This window comes from Manis javanica, chromosome 2, assembly GCF_040802235.1.
Source record: "Manis javanica isolate MJ-LG chromosome 2, MJ_LKY, whole genome shotgun sequence".
NCBI classification, from domain to species: Eukaryota; Metazoa; Chordata; class Mammalia; order Pholidota; family Manidae; genus Manis; species Manis javanica.
This window is the reverse complement of record NC_133157.1, coordinates 214970520-214996024: the sequence shown is the minus strand read 5'-3', so window position 1 is coordinate 214996024 and position 25505 is coordinate 214970520. Positions and strand designations below refer to the sequence as shown.

At 38.7% G+C, this 25505-nt stretch overlaps 1 long non-coding RNA gene across 1 annotated transcript; it reads right to left on the bottom strand.

Annotated features, from left to right (window-relative positions):
- Positions 1-5120: 5120 nt before the first annotated feature.
- LOC108384869 (uncharacterized) lies at positions 5121-22961 on the bottom strand. Its single transcript, XR_005061931.2, has 4 exons — positions 22768-22961; positions 21796-21945; positions 20378-20463; positions 5121-5260 (listed from the first exon to the last, which is right to left on the bottom strand). It is a non-coding gene; the product is annotated as an uncharacterized lncRNA (long non-coding RNA).
- Positions 22962-25505: the final 2544 nt, after the last annotated feature.

Here is a 25505-nt window from a genome sequence, read left to right as displayed (position 1 = left end):
CTCACAGAACTCTCTCAATTACTGTTGATATTATTACAAGAATTAGTAAATTTGCTTTGTTCTATAAGTATAGCAGTGTCACTGATAACACACTGTTTTTCAAACTATGGAAATGTAATCACGTTCCTACATCAGAGATGCTCAAGATCAGTGGGCGTGGTTCTACTTGTTAGTATTCTGCATTCTCAAAATCCCATTAGGGAAAATATAAATTTTATGTGTCTTATATATCAAATTACAGTTGAGGCTGATAAAAATGGTTTTAAGTGAAGCGAAGGGCTATCTGTCCTAGCAGAGGCAATGACCAGAATTCAGCATGTCTGGTTCACTTGACCACTGTCAGGCCTAGGATTGTGGGCATCCTTTGTAAGGAACATTGTCTTGGCTCCATTTTGTTTCTTGGTTCAATTCAAAGATCCTTACTGGTCTTAGAGAACCCATTTTCTTGGAAAAGATAAAGATATCTTTCAGATCAAAATTCCATACTTAAGAGACAAAGAGCTGTAATGTTCCCATGGGAATCTGAAGATGTCAGTCAGGCAGTGTTACATGCAGTCAGTGCAGAGGCAGATCTTCCCACATTCATTACTCTTACTGTTTCCCAGAGGATGCATCTAGTTACTCCAGTGAGTCATGAAAAATCCCAGGAGGTAACATACTTCTCTGAGTTTTGTGCTTCCATCTAACAAATTATTTTTTTTCTGGAGAAATTTAAAGTGGAGGGTGGAGTAGTGGTGATAATTATTTAAAAAGAGGAGAGAGTTCTAGGACAAAGGTGGCAATAGACAAAGACCTAGTCATGCAATGATGGCGCTGTATAACTAGGTGACCTTGGACAAATCATCTCATCTCTATAGGCCTAATTTCTTTGCTACATTTGGAAAAATAACACCTGACTTTTTCTCCTAAAGTCTCAGAATGGGAGATAGAAATGCTGTTTACTAAAATGTACATTAGTATTTTTATGTGTTTTTGTACTTGTTTTCAATGACAAAATTTTATAAGATAGCTGCTCTGAGGTGTGCTTGTCTTCATGGGACCATGGAATCTGCCCAGATGGGGAGAACATTTTAGGGCTCTCAGTTATCTGAGCTTCTTGATCTTGATTCTGATGGGATTCTTACCAATGAGGTGCCTGAGAGGAGGAGTATTATGGACTGAATGTGTTTCCCCCAATTCATATGTTGAACCCCTAACCCCCAGTGTGATGGTGCTAGGAGGTGATTAAATGGTGAGGGTGGAGCCTCTGTGAATGGATTAGTGCCCTTATAAAAGAGACCCCAGAGTGTTCCCTCACTCCTTCTGTGGACACAGGGTGAGGACACAGTGAGAAGATGGTGTCTGTGAACCAGGAATCGGGGCCTTCATCAGCACCATGCGCACCAGAATCTGCTGGCACCTCGATCTCCAGGACTATTGGAAATAACTGTCTGTTTATAATCCACCCAATCTGTGATGTTATGTTACAGCAGCCCAAACAGACTAAGACAAGGAGCTATTCCTGTTTTCTTCCACCTTCTTGATTCCAGATAGGCAACTACAAAAAAATATCCATGCCATTTTAATGGGTTTTATCCTTTTTCTTGTTGCCAGTATTAGACAAGCAATGATTTCATGTTCATATTTCCAACAGAACTCTAATCTTTGGGGATAGAGACTCAATATGTGTCTCTGTGCCTCAGTTTCTTTACCTGTCAGATTGGCCTAGTAATTCCAGTTCTTCTTACCTTAAAGGGAAGTTGTGAGGTCACATAGGAAAGATGCTTTGAACGATGGAAAGCAGTAATTCAGTGTGAATTGTTTTTCTTTGAACTTCCCCTTTACGATAGCACAGTGCTAGGCAGCTATGGGGCATACAGTCATTTTTGAATGACTTAAATGATTCAAATTTCAAAGATAACCTCTCCATTCGATCGGGATGGCTATGGTGATTCTCCACAGATGAACAGGGATGATTGGTTCACTCACTGCAAGGCTTAGAGAAGGAATGTTGCCTAATTGCATACTTCTTGCCCATGCATGAGACCAATGCACTCTTTTAATTATATCAATTACAGTCTCATTTGAATCACACAGGCCAGTGGGCAACACTTTAGCTGCAATAGATATAAAGCAGAGTTTCTCCGGCACTGCTGACATTCTGGGCTGCATAAAGGTCCTTGCTGTGGGGGCTCTCCCTGGTCTCTCCTTACTAGATGCCAGTAGCGACTCCCCCTCTCCAATTTGTGAAATCCAAAAATGTCTCCAGACATGGGTAAATCTCCCTTAAGGGACAAAATTGTTCTCGCTAGCCACCCTTTACCCAAAAATAGTTCTTTCATTGAAAAAATGAGTAAATAAATAGATGAATAAATGAATGTAAAGAGAAGGGGAAAAAAGCAGACAGGCTGTTTGTTAGCCTCATCGAACTAACAGTCTCTTATAGTCTTTGTTTTTTGGTATTATAACTTAACAATGGAAGTAGAAAAAATATATACCTGTGGGTGCATGTGTGTATGCATCCCACCCCCACCCCCCAATATTTACTTGGCCTACAGTTTCAGTGTTCTCAATATCCCTAATTATAGCACTGGGAATATAAACTGAGATGCTAGAGTAGTATACCAATGACCATAAACTATCTGTTGGTTGATTGAGTCACTTGTATAACAATAATTTATTGATCATCTACTAGGTACCAAGATCTGTATTAGGTACAGACTAGTGGATTTAAATACATGCATAGTTGTCTATAATATGGGATGATACATGTTGCTGTAATGGAATAAAGAAATACTTCTCTGAGAACACAGGTTAACTCTGTCTTAGGGTGTGGGTGGTTTGGGAAGGATTCCCTGAGGAACATGAGAAGTACCCCACAGTTAATCATTCGTACAAGTTTTCCCAGCTGTGTGTACTTCCGAAACAATGACTTGTTTACTTTATTCTATAATTTTTTAAAGTGCTAAACCTTTCTATCTGGTTGGTGCACTTTGAGGATAGGCATGAACCTTGTGTGTTTGAGAAGCAGCAGGATGGCTGGAAGGCATTGTGTGTGGTATGCCACGTGCTGTGACAGTGAACAAAACACACAAATCCCTGCCATCAAGAAATTATAGTTTGAAAAGCAAAATTCTAGGGTTTTGTCCATCACTCCCTTGATGTACCTGCTTATCCTCAGGCAAGTGAGTTTCTCTCTCTAAACCTCTGTTCCTCCAGGTGCAAAATTAGGAGGCAGGATGAGATGATCTCAGGGTGTCTGCATCTGATCTACTCTTTCATGTTTCTTTGGTCTCTCACAGCCGTTAAAGCACTACTTCTCAACAAGATCAATGGTTGTTTGATTTGAGGAAATAAAATAGATGGAACATGGTACCTGCTAGAGGCCCTGGTTCCTGAGAAGTGGCACCACCTTCTTGGGGATGACATCCTTGTCTGATGGAATGTATCCACTGGAAAGCCAAAGGGTCATCGAGTAAATGAGAACTGAGGAATGTCAGATGTCAGGTTCTGAAAAATCTTATTACGTGAGTGCTGAGGTTCCCATCTGAGAGCATCGTGTCAGTCTTACAAGATTCCTTTTCTGTGTAGGATGTGTAACTAAAAGTTCTTTAGCCCATGGATATGAACCTAATATATTACCCTTATGATTGACACATACCTAACCTGTTTTTATACCCAGCATATAATTTGATTATTTCTTTCTTTGGTGACAACTTTACCACTAATAGTAATATAATTTATGGTGATGGTTACAAACCATAGTTATAATTATTGACTTGAATATGTATACATTCTTAAACGATTACATATGTAGTATCTCATTTGTCCCTCCGAAAGACGATATAAGTTGGGTGGGGGTCATTATTCCCATTTTATGGATAGGAAACTGAGGTTCACAGAGGTTAATTAACTTGTCTGAATTCTCAGAGAAAAGTTTCAGGGGCATGATTCCACTCCACTTGTTTCCACAGCAATTCAAACATGAATAAAAAACTACAACCAAAGGCAAACCACAGTGAGAGAAGACATTTGCAATACATATGCTAACAAAGGACTCTACAAAATATATAACAGTAAAACATGAGCAAAAAGCTTGAAAAGGAATTTTCTAAGAAGAGCATATTGAAATGACCAATAAACTTAAGACAGTTTGCTCACTTTCATTAGTTATCAGGGAAATGAAAATTAAGATCACAATAAAATATCATTGTACATTTATCAGAATCATTCAAATAAGAAAGAACATGTGAAAACATGGTAGTGGAACATGAGTAGGAACTAACCAATAGTAATAATTGATAATTAATAATTAATGAAACAATATCTAGGGAACATGTTGAAAAATAGGAACTCCATATACTGTTGGTGGGAGTGCGCATTGTTGCAACCACTTTGAAAAACTGCAAGTATTGACTAAAGTTGGATATTTTCATGCCATATGACCCTTGTGACTCCAGGTATCCAAAAGAAAAGTGTATGTATATTGACAAAAAATCATGTACAAGAATGTTTACAGCAGCATTATTTATCATAGTTCCAAACCGGGATAATCTAAATATTCATCCACAGAAGCATGAGTAAACAAATTGTGATATAGTCACATAATGGAGTATTATACAGCAATGAGAATGAAGAGGAATAATAGTGTTACAGTATTAGAAATAACTAATGTTATTAGTAACATTAATTGATTTTACAAATCTGGAGTTTAGTGAAAGAAGCCCTAAGCCAGAGTCCCTACGGTACTTTTGTTGGTGTTAGAAATATGGATAGTAGTTACCTTTTGGTTCTGTTGACTGGAAGCTTCTGGAATGTTGATAATGTTCAATTTCATGATATGGATGCTGGTTGCACAAGGCTGATCAGCTTCTGAAAAGCCATTAAGTTGTATATTTGTAATTTGTGCACTTTTCTATATGAGTGTCACTCTTCAGTAAAATTTTACTAAGAAGTCCAACAGTCAAGAATGGAAGTCATTAGGACACAAGTATCTCTGTATGCCGAGAAGAGAGATGACTTCATGAAAAATTACCAACAAATTTGGGGGTAGCTTACTTAAGAATATGTAAGTAAGGAAATGAAGAAGTGTGAAAAGGTCATATGTCAGCATGTGAAGAGACCATGAGCTACCTGCTCAGATGAAGAAAAAAACTTCATGTGGGTGAAGTAAATTGCTAAAGGTCCAAAGCTTGTAAGTGTTTCAGCTGGAATTCCAATCAAAGTCCTTTTATTCCCATGCTCCTTCAGTGATCTCAGCAGGCAGTATTTTACTTCAAGTCTGAAATGGTGAAAAATAAGAAAAGCAGAAGAAGGTAAAAGGGTAGACATCATCAGGAAAAAATGTTAAATACCGGTTTAAAGTCTGCCTGTTACCGTAAGTTTGATGAGGATGTATTTCTTATCTATCTTGTTAGCTACTCTTTACCCAGGAACAATTCTTTAATTGAAAGAACCAGTGAATGAATGAATGAATGAACGAAAACAGAAGAAAAAGAAAACAGACTTGGGAGGAATGTCACACTCCATAAAATGAGCAACGTATCTCATGGTCTTTGGTTTTCATTCTAAGTTAAGAAGCAAATTGAAAAAATACATAAATATACACACATGTGTGTATATGTATATATCATGCACACACACACACACACACACACACACACACACACACACACACACACACACACACACTACTTGGCCTACATCTTCAGGGATCTCAGTATCCCTAATTGCAGCTTACATTGCAGCCTACACAGAAGCACGGCTGATCCCAGCCCTGGCATCACTCCTCTTTAAACATACTTCCCAGAAGTCTCAGGCAGCTTGCCATGGTAAGGAAACAATTTGCGTCAGATTTTGAGCAGGGGAATCCGTGGAGGGCGAGAAGGAAGGTGGGGGCGAGTCCTTAAAGGTGGTAAGAGTGAGGCTTTCGTGGACGCGACAGCTGATCATTATTTCTCTGATCAGTACCAGGACAAAGTGGTCATTATTCCTCTTTGGCTCACCATTGCCTCAACAGCTCTCTTCTAAAGTCAACAGCTGCCTGAAGATTCCTTTGGGGATACTGAATGAGTCTGGCTCTGATGCTAAAAAATTTCCTCTCTTTTGCTGGCTCTCTTGATGGTCTGTCATAGTTAAAAGATCTTTTTTTTTTATTATTAATTATGGGTGGCCTTTAATGTTCCCCTTAGTTCAGAGACTGGTATTGAAATGACCTCAGAAATGATTTAGTCAAAATTCTTCCCATTGCGGAATTATTTGTGTAGCAAAAAAATTAAAAATCATTCTATCGTTCTCTATTTGATAAATATTTACTCATAGTGGAGGTAGTGTTAGTATTAAACCTAGCCTTCAACTACTTTTCCTTTTTCCTTGCTAACAGCACTTTTATGAATTTTTTTCCTTTTTGAGTAGAAGCATTATGTCCATACCCCAAGCAATACATTTTTGTCAGTGTAAGTCAATCATGATAATCCTATTCTCACTCTCAGCATTCTTGGAAGCCCTAGTGTACTTTTGTTCTGGCCAAAAATCCCAAGACAAGGAAGTTTTCCTGCACAATTCTTGGAGAGGTTTTGATTTTCTGATAAACAGACACACTACAATGTTCTTTTTTCATTCTGGCCTTGAATGTGAATATGATAGTTGCCACTTTGTGACCATGAGGATAATGGAAAGAAAGCTATAGACATTGATCTATTGAGCCGACATGAGCAGTCAGTTACCTCTAGGTATCTTTTTGTATAAAGAAAGCATAATAAGTCACTATGGTCAGGTTTTCTGATTCTTGGAAAAAATATATACATTTAAGATGTGCTGTATTCCAGGTACTATGTTAGGGAAGGCCTGTGGCAGACAGAGAGATGTAGTGTCCAGACCCTCCTTCGAGGAGGCCTTGTGGGCCAGCAGTAGGGCTGGGGTCAGCGCACCCTCTCCAACTATCAGCTCCTTCAGAGCCTACCTTAGCTACAGAGGGCCACCTAACATGAGGTCTCATCCTTCCTTGAACAGCCTACATCTTGTGAGGTAGGGGACATGTGTACAAATGTCATGTATAAAAAAAATAATCCAGTAATTTTGGGCCAACTGGGGACCCTCTGGCAGATAATACTTACTCCAAAATAAGGTTAACTGAAGGTTTGTTGAGCTGACATTGCATTAATTGCTTTGAGCAGCAGGAAAGGAAAATGGTCCTGATGGGCACAATGTGCAGCAGAGCATCTGGTTATTCATTTTTTGTGAAAAGATAATTGACCAAGGTTGGAATATATATGGATTCATGGGCCTGGCACACACATGGCCTGGCAGGCTGGTCAGGGATATGGAAGGAGAAAGATTGGAGGATTAGAGACTAGAGTTTGGATTAGGGGCACATGGATGAACATTTGGGAGTAGGCACAATGTACCTTTGTATTACAGGTGAACAGCCACCTAGGCTGTCTGCCATGGGGAAGGCACTAGATAGCAAAGAAGATGAAATGATCGGCCAATTGATGTCAGGAGCCTCTGTCACCAGGTATCCCAGGATTAACATGATAGACACATGAATGATGCGGCCAGTACAGCAGAGATAGACTCCAAACAGAGCCTGTAGCATGGACGCCCACTGACCAAAGATGACACGGCACAGCACTGGATGTCTAATCTGCCAGCAACACAAATGAAAGATGAACCTGATGTAGCACCACAGCTTGAGAAGACCAATTGGCTACTTGGTTGCACGTTGACCATATCAGGCTCTTTCCATTTTAGATGGGTCAATGGCTATTCCTCACAGGAACAAACACAGTATTTGGGGGTTGGATTTGCCTTTACTGTCTGTGGAATGTAAGCAGTGACCACTGTCTAAGAGCTTACAACATGATGTACCAGCATGAGATTCCCATATAATATTGCATCACACCAGCAGACCCACTTGATGGCAAAGGAGACATGGGAATGTTTTGTCTTGAATTGAGCAACAATCTACTCCTCTAAAACTATAACTGTCTCATGGTGCTGCTTTTATAGTGCTATTTTATAAATGTTGGTTCATAAAAATATACTAGGCATTTCTGGTCTTCTCAGCTCTCTAGGCAGGTTTCTGGGCAAGGAGAGAGAGTTATTTCTATGTTAACGACTTTCTCCTGCCAGAGGATAACTCTATACTCTTCTGTGCAATAATGCCCATCAAATGCATTTTAGCTTAAAAATGATAATAATAATAATAACTATTAGTAGTAGTAGTATAATTGTTAGCATCTAGGAAACATTTAGAGATTTAAGATTAGGACTCAGAAAATTGATTAAGTTAATTGATATAATTTATCAGTCATAAAATAAGCTTATACATGAGTTCTGTGCACATTTGTTTTTCCATAGATGTACTTGCAATGATGGATGCTAATGGAAAAATAAGCCCAGGGATTTTGGAGACATGACTTTTTAAAAATCATATTCAGTGACTGACATTTCTTCACATCTGATGTTTTAAAAATGTATGCAAATTTTGCCTTCTCTATCACAATATACCCATTTCTGTCTTATTAGAAAAAGATCAACTCATCTCCAAGTCTTAATAAAAATTAATGTTCTAGAAAGATGTGCGATATTCACCCTTTGTCTTCACTTTTCCCCTTCATACCAACATGTCTCCTTGATGAAACCTTGGATACATAGAAATAACTCAGAAATGGAATGAGAATGAAGGAAAGAAGAATACAGAAGACTGATTGCTGGAATGCACCTCTTCAAAGAGAAGAGAAAGGAAGGAAGCCCTTTAGGAGCATGAAAAGGCAGTCAGGGGGATGCAAGAGAGGAGAGCCTAGAAACAGATCAGTGCAGGACTACAACTTCTTATGAACTTAGGACAGTTTCTATGGTACAAAAGTAAAGGATGCTGTGGGCTAAAGAGTAAGTAGAAAAATTTGTGAGTTTGACTAAATGAAGAATATTTTCAATGAAAAAGAGATAAGCTCCAAAGGGGAAGGATGGACTGAGAAAGAATGAAGTAAAAGAGATACAGCTAGACAGAGGGCACAGTACCATGGAGGTGGGGCAAAGAGAGACAGGAGACACTTCGCTATGGTAATCTTATATTCTAAGGGTGAAATGGAAGGTAGAGAAACATACTGGCAGCACATATTTAAAAGTTTCAAAATCCATCATATATAGAGAGTTCTAACACATAAGTAAAGGGGAGATTGAGTTGCCCTTTTTATTTCTTAAGTGGCAGGTAAATTGTTTGATTAATGCTTTTTAAAAAATACCTTGAGGAGACAGCCATTCTGGATGTGCTGTCCATGCTGGCAGTACATCGATGGGGTTGCCATAGGCACTGTCTTTCTAGTCCGTCTAAGAGCAATGACAGTCTTAATGACTATCCAGTATGATCAGACAGGGATGATCAGGCCAGACTTCATTTTATGAATGAAATATAAAGAACATAACTAAAATGGGAACTAAAGAGTTCTTTTTTGTTGTCACATGTCTCCCCTCTGGGGAAGTTCCCATGGAAATTCAAGTCAATATCAGTAACTTGCTTACTGAACAAAGGGAGTAGACTCACATCTTTCAAAGGTTGTTTCTGGAACCTGTACAGAAATGTTGAAAGAGCCCAGATTTGGGGGCATAGAAAGATCACAATTTGATTCTTGGTTATGGCAGTAATTAGAGAATTTTCTCATTCTCTCTGGACCTCAGTGTGTTATTTCATTTCAAAGGGGTAATGATTTTAAGCATTGTTGTGGGGGATTAAGTGGAATTTCTTAGCACCCCAAGTGTAGGAGTCCCCATCTCTACAGCATCAAAAGTCTGAGATTGGCCAATCAGACCTTTATCCTTGTACTAGGCTATTGATACTGAGCCAGGTTCCAACTACGTAGATTTGTTAATATATATTGATTGTCTCAGAATGTCCAGTTGCAATTCAATAGATGAACTAACAACTCTTTGGGTTACATTTCAGATCACAGGGTGTACACAGTTAGTCTGGTTGAGTTTGGGTTCTTTCCCCAAGCTGCCTCAAAAACACATTTACAAGTTATGTCTTAGCAAGGGCTATTTTTGTAAGGGGTTGTTTGTTACTCATAGGGTACTTTTAGTCTCTTTCAGGTGCCTCTCCCCACCCTATTCCACATTTTGAGGGACTTAAAATTTATTCAACAAATTGTTATACAATGACTTGGGAAAAAGATGGCTGTGTAAGAAGTGAGGCAAAACCTCCTCCCAAAACCACATATAACATGAAAATACAGCAAATACAACTAATCCTGAAAGAGTGACCCAAAGATTGCAGAACAGGCTGCCTACATCTGGGGAAAACAGAAGACCTCACAGAAAAGCATTAAGTAGCAAAGTTGTGATCTGCCGGGACCCAAGCCCTGCCCCCACTCAAGCTCACAGGTGGGAGGAAGAGAAATGGAGCAGGGAGGGAGTAGAAGCCCAAGACTGCTAAGCACCCTGTTCTATATATATATGCTCTGGGACACAGCCCCACATTACATAGTGCACTGGAGACTAGTGGGGTTGGAAAGCAAAGACAGGCAGAATACTTGTGGAGACTAAGATTCCAGCCACTTGTGGAGAGCAGATACACACAACTGACTGCTCTGGGACTCAAAGAAAACTGGGCACTTTAAAAGACTTCCCAACAGCAAGAGGGTGTTGAAGGGGCAAAGATTATACAGAACTTGCTGCTCAGAAAAAACGGCAGGTGGACAAAATCATCTCAGAACACTCAGGCAGGCAGGTTGGGAACTCTCAAGAGCTTCAGACACTCCATCCCCCTGGATGGCAATATAACCTCAAGGCTCCTGACTGAGATATGCAGCCTCCTGCTGTTTCCTCCCAGCAAGCACCGGTCTTCACACCTGCTGCCCCCACCAACCTGCCAGGGCAGCCAGAGGGTGGCCCTGCCTACAGCAGCTACAGGAGCATAGCACACAAGCTCCTCCCTGTGTTCTAGGCCCACTGGACCTGGCAGTAGAGGCAGCCCTTACAGCTAGGAAAGCAGAAAACAGCTGTTTTCTTCCAGCAGACACTTGTTCCACCCTCCTGTTATCCCTGCCATTGCTAAAGGTGCTTGGCAGCTCCAGAGAGTAGAGTTTCTGGGCACTAGAGGGCACCTCCTACCCAAAATTATTATTCCGTAGGAATCACTAAAAAGCTGAAACAGCAAAAATAAGTTGTCCAAGCAAAAATACAGGAAAAGAAGCCAGAAAGATGGCTAAGTGAAACTGAAATCACCAATCTTAACAAAGATTTCAGAATAAAAATCATAAACCTACTTACAGAGCTACAGAAAAATACTCAAGATGTCAGGGAGGACTTCAAGAAAGAGATAGAAACTATGAAAAATACAGTATCTGAAAGGAAACATACAATGGAGGGATTTAAAAATAGATTAGATGAGGTAGAGGAGATGGTAAATAAAAAAGAACAAGAGAACAATTTGAGGCACAGAGAGAAAAAAGGATCTCTAGGAATGAAAGAATAGTAAGAGAACTGTGCAAACAATACAAACAGACCAATATTTCATTATAGGGGTGCCAGAAAAAGAAGAGAGACAAAGAAATAGAAAGCCTCCTTGAGGAAACAATTGCTGAAACTTCCCCAATCTGGGGAAGGAAATGGTCTCTCAGGTCATGGGAGTGCAGAGATCTCCCAACACAGGGAATCCTAAGATGACAACACCAAGACGTATAATAATTAAAATGGCAAAGATCAAGGACAAGGAGAGAGTAGTGAAAACATCCAGGGAGAGAAAAAAGATCACTTATAAAGGAAATCCCATCAGCTTATCACCAGACTTCTCAGCAGAAACCTTACAGGCCAGAAGGGAGTGGAAAGAAGTGTTTAGTGCAATGAAACAGAAGGGCCATTAACCAAGAATACTCTTCCCAGCAAGATTATCATTTAAATTTGAAGGAGGGATTAAACAATTCCCAGATAAGCAAAAGTTGAGGGAATTGATCTCCCACCCACAGTCTCACAGTGTATTTTAAAGGGACTGCTCTAGATGTAAGTGCCCCTAAGGCTAAATAGCTGTCACCAGAGAAAATAAAACCACAGTAAAGGAAGTAGACCAATTAATTACTAAGCATATGCAAAATTAAATCAACTACCCGCAAAGTCACTCAAGGGATACACCAAGAGTACAGAATATGACACGTAATATATAAAAAGTGGAGGAAGGAGAAGAAGGCAGAAAAAAAAGAACCTTAAGACTGTGTTTGAAATAGTATACGAAGCAAGTTAAGTTAGACTTTTAGATAGTAAAGAAGCTGCCCTTGAACTCTGGTAACCATGAACCTAAAGCCTGCAATGGAAATAAGTATATACATGTATCGATAATCACCCTAAATATAAATGGTCTGAATGCACCAATCAAAAGACATACAGTTACAGAATGGATAAAAAAAGAAGACCTATCTATACGCTGCCTACAAGAGACTCACTTCAAGCCCAAAGACATACACAGATTAGAAGTGAAGGGATGGAAAAAGATATCTTATGCAAATAACAGGGAGAAAAAAGCAGGAGAAGTACTTATCAGACAAAATAGATTTCAAAACAAAGAAAGTAACAAAGGAGACAAAGAAGGACATTACATAATGATAAAGAGGTCAGTCCAACAAAAGGACATAACCATTATAAATATTTATGTACCCAATATAGGAGCACCTACATATGTGAAACAAATACTAACAGAATTAAAGGGGGAAATAGAATGCAATGCATTCATTTTAGGAGACTTCAACACACCACTCACTCCAAAGGACAGATCAACCAGACAGTAAATAAGAAGGGCACAGAGGCACTGAACAACATATTAGAAGAGATGGACCTAACAGACATCTATGGAACACTCCATCCAAAAGCAGCAGGAAACACATTCATCTCAAGTGCACATGCAACATTTTCCAGAATAGATCACATGCTAGGGCACAAAAGAAGTCCCAATAAATTAAAAAAGTTTGAAATTGTGCCAATCAGTTTCTCAGACCACAAAGGTATGAAACTAGAAATAAATTTTGCAAAGAAAACAAGAAAGCCCACAAGCACATGGAGCCTTAACAACATGCTCCTAAATCATCAGTGGATCAATGACAAAACAAAAACAGAAACCAAGCAATATATAGAGACAGATGAAAACAACAACTCAACACCCCAAAACCTTTGGGATGCAGTAAAGGCAATTCTAAGAGTATTGCAACACAGGCTTACCTCAAGAAAGAAGAACAACCCCAAATGAACAGTCTAAACTCACAATTAATGAAACTAGAAAAAGAAGAACACATGAGGCTCAAAGTCAGTAGAAGGAGGGACATAATAAAGATTAGAGCAGAAATAAATAAAATTGAGAAGAATAAAGCAATAGAAAGAATCAATGAAACTGGGAGCTGATTCATTAAGAAAATAAACAAAATAGATAACCCCCTAGCCAGACTTATCAAGAAAAAAAGAGAGTCTGCATACATAAACAGAATCAGAAATGAAAAATCACTAGGGACATCATGGAAATACAAAGAATTATTAGAGGATACTATGAAAAAGTGTATTATAACAAATTAGACAACCTAGAAGAAATGGACAACTTTCTAGAAAACTACAACATTCCAGGACTGACCCAGGAAGAAACATAAAATCTGAACAGACCAATTATCAGCAGTGAAATTGAACTGGTAATCAAAAAACTACCTAACAGTTCTAGCCAGAGCAATCAGACAACACAAAGAAATGAAAGGTATCCAGATTGGCAAGGAAGAAGTTAAATTGTCACTGTTCGCAGATAACATGATATTGTACATAAAAAACCCTAAAGAATCCACTCCAAAACTGTTAGATCTAATATCTGAATTCAGTAAGGTTGCAGGATATAAAATTAATACACAGAAATGTGTTCATTCCTATACACTAACGATGAATGAGCAGAAGAGAAATCAGGAAAACAATTCCATTCACAATTGCATCTAAAAGAATAAAATACCTAGGAATAAATCTAACCAAGGAAGTGAAAGACCTATACCCTGTAAACTACAAGACACTCATAAGAGAAATTAAAGAAGATACCAATAAATGGAAATACATCCCATGCTTATGGATAAGAAGAATTAATATTGTCAAAATGGCCATCCTGCCTAAAGCAATCTACAGATTCAATCACTCCCTTTCAAGATACCAATGGCGTTCTTCAACCAACTAGAGCAAATAGTTCTCAAATTCATATGGAACCACAAAAGACCCTGAATAGCCAAAGCAATCCTGAGAAGGAAGAATAAAGCTGGGGGATTATGCTCCCAGACTTCAAGCTCTACAACAAAGTCACAGTAATCAAGACAATTTGATAGTGGCACAAGAAGAGGCCCATAGATCAATGGAAGAGAACAGAGAGCCCAGATATAAACCCACACATATATGGCCAATTAATATATGATAAAGGAGTCATGGATATACAATGGGGAAATGACAGCCTCTTCAACAACTGGTGTTGGCAAAACTGGACAGCTACGTGTAAGAGAATGAAATTGGATTACTGTCTAACTCTATACACAAAAGTAAACTCAAAATGGGTAAAGACTGAATATAAGTCATGAAACCATAAAACTCATAGAATAATATATAGGCAAAATTCTCTTGAATATGAACATGAGCAACTTTTTCCTGAACACATCTCCTCAGGCAAGAGAAACAAAAGCAAAAATTAATGAATGAGACTACATCAAACTAAAAAGCTTCTGTACAGCAAAGGACACTATCAGTAGAACAAAAAGGCATCCTACAATATGGGAGAATATATTCATAAATGAGTTATCTCATAATGGGTTAATATCCAAAATACATACGGAGCTCACACACCTCAACACCCAAAAACCAAATAACCTGATTAAAAAATGGGTGGAGGTTATGAACAGACAACTCCCCAAAGAAGAAATTCAGATGGCCAACAGGCACATGAGAAGATACTCCACATCGCTAATCATCAGGGAAATGCAAATTAAACCACAATGAGATATCACCTCACATCAATTAGGTTGGTCATCATCCAAAGAAGAAAGAACAAATGCTGGCAGGGATGTGGAGAAAGGGGAGCCCTCTTTCACTGCTGGTGGGAATGTAAATTTGTGCAACCATTGTAGAAAACAATACGGTGTTTCCTCAAAAAACTAAAAATAGAAATACCATTTGACTCAATATTTCCACTCCTAGGAATTTATCTAGGAAGAAAACAAAATCCCTGATTCAAAAAGACATATGCACCCCTCTGTTTATTGCAGCACTATTTACAATAGCCAAGATATGGAAGCAACCTAAGTGTCCACAAGTAGATGAATGGATAAAGAAGAGGTGGTACATATGCACAATGGAATACTATTCAGCCATAGAAGAAAACAAATGCTACCATTTGCAACAACATGGATGGAGCTAGTGGGTATTATGCTCAGTGAAATAAGCCAGGTGGACAAGTATCAAATTATTTCACTCATTTGTTGAGTATATCAACAAAGCAAAACTAAAGAACAAAACAACAGCCGACTCAGGGACTCCAAGAAGGGGCTAGCGGTTACCAAAGGGGAGGGGTCGGGGAGGGTGGGTGGGGAGGGAGGGAGAAGGGGATTAAGTGGCAATATAATTAGCAATCACAATATAGGTAGGTCACGGGAAGTCATTATAGCACAGAGAAGACAAATAATGACTCTATAGCATATTACTTTGCTGATAGACAGTGACTGCAGTGGGGTGGGGGGGTGACTTGATAATATGGATAGATGTTGAAACCACAATGTTGCTCATGTGTAACCTTCATAAGATTGTATATCAATGAAAGCTTTATTTTAAAAAAATTAACAATGAAATGAACTATGTTGGTAAGATAAGGATCATATCAATGGTACAGGAAATGCATTTTTAAAAATTCAAAATGTACTCATAATTTTTATAATTCATGAGTTAAATCCTTCACAAACTAGGAACAGAAGATTTTCTATATACTACTGATAATGGATGTCTGTAAGACACCCACAGCAAGTATACTAATGTTTCATATTAGGTTAAAATTTTAATATAATACAAGTTTTCTAAAGTTTTTACAAATTGTAAGGAGTCACATAATAATGAGTAAATAGCAATCATTGTGAGTTATATTTATGTCATTGAGATTTACCTCAAATTCAGCAAATAAAATCAAATTTACCCATGTAATAATCAATCCCAGGATTGTTAGTGTCCTTGAATGTTACTAGTGCTTTAGAATCTTTTGAATGATACTATAACTGTGGCAGTTATTTTAACATTCACTGTTATTAAAACTTTTAATCTTTCAAAACAATTCTTATAGAATATTTATGATGTGCCAAGGACTATGTGAAGGGCTGGGAATGTACTTTAGTGAGGTTTGGTTTCTGAAGATGAAGTGTCAGGAATATAGACATTTCATTGAAATAAAATGAATTATAAAATGAAAGAGAATTATAACTAATATTTTTATGTCATCTCTGAATTACAGTATCTCCTTGAGATACCATTTAGGGGAAGCCCAATTTCTTATTGCCGTGTCTCCATGAGGAAAATTTCACTACCAGGGAAGAAATGAATTGGAGCAGGAACGTTTTTGGCTTTTTGAGCCACCATCCTTACAATGGAAGTACCTGATGTGAATGTGGAGTTCGTACACAGTTTTAGCTTTATTTTCCACCTCCCTCCTTTAGCAGCAGACCTGTAATTGTCCACTTTCTACAGGGAGAAGAGTTTATGATTTGATGGAGGTAATGGTGGAGGCAGAAGTAATTGGAAGCCTTATACTGACGAAAGCATTTGCTTTGCTTTCAATTCATTTTTCTGATCCACCTGTGAAATACTCTTTTCTGAAGTTACTGCGTATATTGTTCTCTATCAGTCAAGTATGTTTAATGTTTTTCATGTTATTTACATATCCTACATCTTGCTGATATTTTTGTCTGCTTATTTCATCAGAATTTGAGATGAGATATGCAGTCATTTCTTCCAGATGAATGTGACTATGTCTACTTTTCTTGGTTCTGTTAGTATTTGCCTCACATACTTTGAAGCTATGTTATTAGGTGGATGCAAATTTAGAATTGGTACATTTTCTCATAGATTCATTTTTATTATTAAAAAATTGTGGCTTTTTATTTGTAGTAATGTTTCTTGCTTTAAAAAGACTACATTGGGTATTAGTATATGTCAAACTTTTATTAATGTCAATATTGTATAAATTTTTACTTTCAAACTTTTTATACCCTTGTGTTTAAAGTTATGTCTCTTTAAAGAAGCATCTGGTTAGTTTATTTTTAATCTCTGTTTTTAACCTTTCTTCTCTTAATTGAAGTATTTAGCCCATTTATATTTAAACTAACTCCTAATATATTTTTATTTATGTGTACCATGTCATTATTTCTTTCTATTCACTTTTTAATTTTTTTGCCTCCACTTGGAGTAATTACTTTTTATTATTTCATTTTCTGTTTTATTGCTTTATTAGTTATATGTTCCTTCACTGTTTTCTGTGAATTCAACTCCATTTACCCTGTTCTACCTTATTAAACTATTATTGTCATGTCCTTTAATTCTACATATATTTTATATTCCACAAGATGTTATTATGTTTATGTGCTCAGTATTCATTTAGATTTACACACGTGTTTATCATTTCAGTTGTTTCTTATTCCTTCCATTTTTTTCAAGCTCCCATCATTTCCCTTCTGCCTGAAAAATACCCCTTTTTAATGCCTTTAGTGTAGGATTGAATATGGCAAATTCATTTTTTGTCTTAAAAATGGCTTTACATTTCACCTTCATTTTTGAAGGATATTTTTACTAAGTATAGAATTGTAGGTTAGCAGTTATTTTGTTCAACACTTGAATATGTCGTTTCGGTGTTTTCTGGCTCTCATCTTTTATGTAGTCAACTATGACTAGTGCTGGTATTGGCACTCATTTGAAGTATCTTTCCTTCTCTGTTATCTGTCATCCATCATCTCGGTTCCTTCTAACATTATTTTTTTTTGTCAGTATTGGCAAATTCTTGACAGTTTTACCTTCAAATATTATTTCATCCTCATTTTCTCTCTACTTCCTTTGGAAGTTTAAGGCATGTATGTCAGACCTTTTGCTATGTCTCAGATGCCCCTTAGACTCTTTTTACATCCCATCTCTCTCTCTCTCTCTCTCTTTTTGTGTGTGTCTATCAATAAGAATTTTTCTTACTGATCTGTCTTCCATTCAATATTTCTCCCCTGGAGTTTATTAACTGTACTGTTAAATACATGTATGGGAGTCTTAAATTTGGGTTATTTTATTTTTCATTTTTAGAGTTTTGATTTTATTTTATTATAGTCCCTAGTTCACTGCTAAATTTTCCCTCTTGTCATCTGATTTCTTGAACATTTCTAACATAATTACTTACATTCTGTATCTGGATGTCTTGCAAGTGTATGATTTTCTTTGTGCATATGCCTTGTAATTTCTTTATTGATCACAGGACATTTACTATGAATGTTGCCTTCATCCAGAGAAGATTTACTTGATTCATATAAACAATTAGGATAAGAACAGATCTCCTTACTTTGGTTTGAGATTACACTGAAATTGTTCACTCATTCCTAAATTATAGCCCTTTTTGTGTTCTAATAACTGGAAGTGGAAATGTTACGTCTTGTATGCACGTGTCCATTTGAACTGAACTCAGAAGGAAATGGGCTATGACTATTCTTATTCTTAAAGAGCCAGTACAGAATGAATGAACCAGGAAACTGTGAGGAATAGACATAAAGATTGGCATTGAATATGTATACAGTTTGAAGAGATCTGGTCTTTTGGTGTTTTATGGCAGTTTGTATGATAGTTGTTGTCTATAGCTAAGTGGCTGATTTATTTTTAGGTTCATGATTATTTTATAGTTGTTGTTTCATGGACTTTAGTTTAAAAAAAAGTTTTAAGTTTTAGGGTTTGAAATTGACTTAAACAGGTACAGCCCTAGTATAACAAGTTTTGACTCAGAACAGCCTATAGGACTTGTAGGCCTTGGTGGGTAAAAGACTTACTCCCTTGATAAGCCAGAATACAAAGACAGCTTACACATGGGTACTAAGATTATGATTTCTGTTCTACAAATACCAGCTTCTAGTATCACCAGATCATTTATTTCAAATTCTGATACTCTTTACATTTTTTTGTATCTATTTATCATCTGTCTGTTATCTATCCATCATTTATCATCTATCTATTATTCTCCCACTCAACCTGGGGTGAAGGAAAACATGTCTCCCCACCCCAGGTGGGGATGAAGGGTGCTGGCCAAGCATCCTCTTACTCTGTGCAAGTGAACTCTCATTCTGTCATCTTTCTCAACATTTTGTATTCTCAAGTGAAACCTCCTGCACTTTTTTTTAAATCTCCCCCTGCCTTAATGTAGGTTTACAACATGCTGGCAAGAACATTTTGAAGAAAATACACAATTAATTTTAATAATATAACCTATGAGTTAAGGCTTATTGAGTAATTGTTATTTAATCTTCTATAGCTTTCCCTCTCCCCTCAAATGTTGCATCATGAACATTTCTTTTACAGCAGAATTTTTCATTTTTTTAAAAAGTAGAGTTAAAATGATTTCCTTCAAATGTGTCCTAAGGGCCGGTTTAATGATTCATTTGAATGCCTGAATTGTAATTAAATATTAACATTATTTTGTCTTTTAAAAAAATAAGTAAGCAGTCCTCTTCCTCACCACATCTTAATTTTCTTACAATGTCTCAGGAGTGAAATGTTATGGTTTCTATACAATATTGCCCTCAAACCAGATCTGAAGTCTTTCTGGATCTACTAAATTAACATAAAATTTATCACTTGTTTATTTCTTATTTATTTCAAGTGCTGACACCAGATAATGCCCACTTGTTTCTGCTTTTCTTCTCTTCCTTCGGGGTAGATGGAACACCATGCAGATTCACTGCAGGCTGCCAGCCAGGGGACTCAAGAGGGGATTGTTACAACGGAGAACTCTCCAAACACCGTCCTCTCCCTGTGCAGCCTAAACAGGAAAGAAAACTCATAGGCAAACTCATAATAGGCGCTCTGTGTGCTAGAACACTCTAAGGATATTGTCTGGACTGGAGAGCTGTGGCTTTGGCTTCACATCCAATGAGGCAAGGTTTATGAGGTTCAGGTTCAGAGAAATGGATTTCTGCCACTGAAGACTCATTGGGGCTGATGCTATCGCAGTGCTAGAAGAGAAACCTTATGTTCACCTCGGGTCTGCCAACTGTCCAGCTGCCATCCCCATCAGCAATGGCAAGGAATGCTCTGAATTTGGACTGGAGAAAACATAGCAAGAGCCAGACTAGTCAATGAGCCTAATCATAATAATGCTAATAATAGCAAACCTTCATTGAGCACTTACCGTGAGTCAGTACGGCTGTGAGCAGTCTGTGTGCATCACCCCATCTAATCCTCACTAGAACAATGAAGCTGGAGCTGTTATGGTGACTGTTTTGCATGTTAAAAAATGAAGCACAGACAGGTTAGATAATTTGCCTGTGATCACTCAGCCAGACAATGGTAGAGCCGGGCTTTGCTCCCAGGTCTGTCTAATCCTGTTACCTGGGACTCCGCCTCTGAAGTCCAGTGTCTCAGCAGGGCACTCTGGCTCTCCACAGTGTGGCTCCGGGCCTCCTGCCCTCTGTCCTCCCAGGTCTCTCCCCAGTCACCCCATGTCTCCTTTCTCTGGCTCTACCACTTCAGACTCCACTCCCTGCACATCCTGCAGTTTTAAGATTCTTTGCTTTTGCTCATTACCTGTGCCTTGAGGGGGCTTTCCCTTCTTCCTGCTAAATCAACTCTATCATCCATCAACAACGTGTGCAAATGTTGATTTCTGTATGAATCTTCTCCCAGCCTCCTCCTCCCAGCTCTTGACCCTCTTAAATTAGTTCCCTCAGTACTACGTTTGTATTTTAGCCCATATGTCAGTAAACTACCTACCACCTGTGGGCCAAAGCTGGCCCACTGCCTGGTTTTAGATGGTCCATGAGCAAATATTAGTTTTTATCTTTTTAAATATTTGGAGAAGAAAGTCAGAAGAAGAAGAATGTTTTGTACATGGGACAATTGTAGGAAGTATGAAGTTCAGTGGGCATGTATAGTTTTGTTGGTGCGCAGCCATACTCATTTGTGGACGTACTATCTGTGGCTGCTTTGGTGCTACAATGACAGAGTTGAGTAGTCACCACAAAGATAGAGGGCCAACATCTAAAACATCTGCTCTCTTGCCTTCTTGTGCAGAAACAATTGGCTAACTCCTTCACCGGAGCACTGTCAAGTGGTGGTGTAAGATAATGGGCATCCATTTGCTACTGATGTTTATATTGCCTTTGCCCAGCACAGGGCCTTGTTCTTAGTAGACAATAATTTAATGACCATGTGAGTAAAAACTAAGTGAGTGTAAAGGAAAGATTTTACACCAAGAACTTGGACTCCAGTATCATTTCTGTCATTTACCACTATCTGACAGGAACACTGAACAGAGGATAATTTGATCAGGGTTTTCCACCAAGGGATAGCACAGTAATTCAGAGATGGCAGCTGCAAGCTTGTTACCATCTATAGACTAGAAGAGTCCAGATGTGGAAGGCTCAGGATTCCAGAAAGAGAAAATCATGCAGAGTCAGCCACTTGGGGAGTATCTGTAGTCTTTTATAGAAATGCACAGCCAGCTAATAGGAACCTCTCAAGGAAGGAGCCAAGAAAATTAATGTCCTGACCTCGTTCTCCCCTTTGCCATCTTGCTGGGTCTCCCAATTACAGAACCCACCAGCACACCTGAACTCTGTCAGTGTCAAACGTGGATGTTGGGTTCTGGTGAAGTAGAGCGGGATGGAGGAGATCGTGATCTGGAGGGATGAGGGGGAGTATCCCACATGCAAACTCAGTGACGACTCACGTCTGTTCTTCAGGCTTCAATTTCTTCACCTATAAAGTGGACAAGTTGCATTATAAAATATTTATAATAATAATCAAAACAACACCACTACTAAAAGAAGCTATTTGTTGACAGCTCATTATGAACCATATTCATTTTATCAGATAACCTTTAGAATCAACATTATCCCCATCACACAAATGAAGAAAGTGAGGCTTGGAGAGATGTCACAGGATACTCACTCATGCCACTAATAAGTCACCCCATTTGAACTGCGCTGTTCTGAGTCCCTCATGTTTACTTACCAGAACTCCAGTCTGGTTGAACTGGTTGGGGCAATAGCTGCTTGGGTCTTCTGCTGTCTTTCAAATTAAACTCAACACTGGTCAGCCCTTCTGCATTCTCGAATTCACACAGCCCTCCCTTGATCTCCTTATCTAGTTGCCTGTGGATACCAATTTCAGGCAGGGTCTCTCTTATATTTCCCCTGAAAGATTAGAACTGTCAAAGAAGCGTGCCTCCCTATTCCGTAACTTCTTGTTACTATCATAATATAAGACTTAGGCAGGAATCCTAGTAAGACAGACCTCATCAGTAAAATGACGCTAGTGACAGATATACCAATGTTCTCCAAGAAACATGTTAAAGGCTGAGCATTATAGGTCTGAACCCTGGTATGTGTATTTATTTATTCTGAGCAATTTGCTCACCACTGGAACTCTTGTACATTACAGCATGGATATGATTTCTTAATTATTTATGCCATTAATAATTGACACCATTAATAACACTGTAATGCCATTAATAATTGAGTACATAAAATGGAATTCTCTGGAATTAATTTATTATCATTAATTTCTGTGCCAGCTTACCAGAGCTCATTAGAATGGTGGTCAGGGTCTGTGCATCAAATTATTTAACTAGTCATCTTCAGGCATAAAAGGCCAAGGAATTGTGGGACTCACGTCCACCACCCCAGTTCCTTGCCATTAGCAGCCCCTCTTTCATCTTTGCTCTCTCCAGGAAAGGCGGGGATGCTTCTTGTGAACACCTCCACAGGAATCAGCTGATTTCACTGCCAGCTTATAAAATGGGGTCTGTGAAGAGAAGGAGGGAGACAACTGCTTGTGGGTTGAGAAAATTTTGTCACAAACATGCCCTCAGGGATACTGGTCCTCCCAGGCTAGGTCCTGGGCTCAGCCGCTTTTCTGCCATAGACCCCAAGAGCTGTGACTGCTGCTCTTCCTTAGGTAAAGCTGTGGTCCCCTATTGCCCCTCCAGCATCCCTCTTCTTTAAACTAACCAAAGAAGAATATTCCTGTCACCTGCCAACTTGCCTTGATGCTCTCCCTGAAGACAAGTCCATTGACCCTTTCAAGAGTTTTAGAGCCAGTTATAACAGGGACACTGAAAGGAGATGTCATACAAGCCTATAGGGGTCATGTACACAGGCTCAACCCCTCTGATTTTACAGAGCTGCAGTCCTCATGGAAGGCACTGAGATTCATTGAGCCTTATTTGTTCACTATAAGGTGGTGTGATACCTACAGCAAAGGTAAGAAGAAGGGTAGCCATGGAGAAACAGTTCCCGGATGCCCATTCTAGGGTGGACCTGATGCCCACATGCAGGCGAGGGCCAGGGTCTGCTCAGGGGTGGGGAACTGCCTCGTCTGAAGGCATAAGGTGGGTGACTCCATCAGCTTGCCTGGACACTAAAAGTCCTGCATCTCAGGACAGGTATCTGGGTTGGAGTCTGAGCCCATGGGCACATCTTTAAACACAGAGACACTTGCCTTGAACACCTGACAAAGGCCAATCCTCTGCGAAGCTTTGGGTGCATTGTCTGGAACAATGGGCCCCAGTGATTCTGCTCTTCCTCCCCTCCCCCCCACCAGCTGAGCTGAGTACAGCTGCCCACAGAGCCCACTGGGATCTTCTGACAAGAAAATTAATGTGATATATTCCTCCCCTGAACTCCCATAACACTCCATAACTTTCTAATGTGCTGTCCACATTTCATCTTTTATTATAGCTGTTGCTGAACTTCCTTTCTCTCCTGAACTGTGGGCCTCAGACCTATGCCAGTAACTGGCATGTTTGTACAGAAGAATTGAGCAAATGGATGGCTGGTTGCAGCTTACACCCTCTCCTGTGTACCCAGTAATGTTTGAAAGCCCCCAGCTGGGAGGGATTATGTGAAAACCTATGACATCAAAAACCTAGGTTCTCCTGCTTCCACCTGAAATCCTAAGACCTCCTATGCTCAACTCTTAGGCTTGTTTATGCATGAATAAATCTGCTAAATAATAGATGCAAAATCACTTTAGGAATTACTAATGTGAGAGAGTAAACCTAGAAAAATTTGTGTGTCTCTGTTTAAACATAGTCTAATCCAATCTTTGAAACAGACCAAAATGTGTCAAATTGCTGTTCCAAGTTCTAATGAGGTTTTCTGATAAAAAGAAATAAACTAATATCATATAGAAGCAGATACTTATTACCAATCTTCTAGTAGTGGAATGAATGGTTCTGTTAGCTTTTTAGGATATTTCAAAGCCTTATCTGTGCATACTGAGTCCTTTTTCTCTTGTGTCTCTGGAGGTGTATATAAATAGATATGATCAAGTGCTGTAGAATGTAAATTGTAGGTCTTTTTCCATTTCTCTGACCTTGTTTAACCCTTGTCCTGGATTTTGTCTTCCTCATTAACCAGAGGGGAAAAATTCATAGTATCACCTAGACACTTTGGTGAAGGATACTGAGCCCCTGTGATAGAAATCTTCTCCCTGATGAAACTTATTAACTATTAATTAGTTCACTCAACTGACCAGGGATCCATCTGTATCAGATGCTATTAAATGCTTTAGGAAAAGGAAACAGCTGGGACTCAGAGGCCCTTGAACTTGAAATTCTTTGTCTTCCTGCCACTGAGGTTTGAAATTAGGTATTGCTGTAAATTAAGTTTAAAACTCAGGTCCAGCTAAAAATGTTAGGTCTTATATTAGCAGCATCATCTGCTCACATACTGAACATTGATTCTTTTTGTTTGTTTATCGTCTGTCTTCCTCCAAAATAAACAAGATTTCTGTGGTTAGAGGTTTTTGAGAAGAGTGCCTAACAGAGCAAATTTTTATTTGTTGAATGAATGAATAATGACTTTATGAATTTTCACACTCATCAAATCTCAAGTAGAAGGGGTACAGATGAACAAGACATACTTTGTGGTCTTGTTGGAGGCAAAGGTACATTTACTGGAAGGTTCAGGAACATCATGGAAGGCAGTAAGAGGTGTCATGATTGTTTTAGGAAATCAGAGCAGGGCAGATGTTTCATCCTGCTAGTCTTTGCAATTAGTCGTGAACACAAACACATCTTTCTCCCCTACTAGACTGTCAATTTCTTGAGGGTAAGGATGACGTCTGGACATTCTGACATTTTAGACTATGGCACAGAACTTAGCCCAAAGTAAGTGCCAGTGATGGGGTATTGTTATAGGACACAAGCTGTTATTTTATACTATGACACAACCACTTATCTGCTCAAGTGAATCAATAACCCTACATGTAATAGGTCTGGGCTGCTCTGCAGGTGTCTCTACTCAAGAGGACTG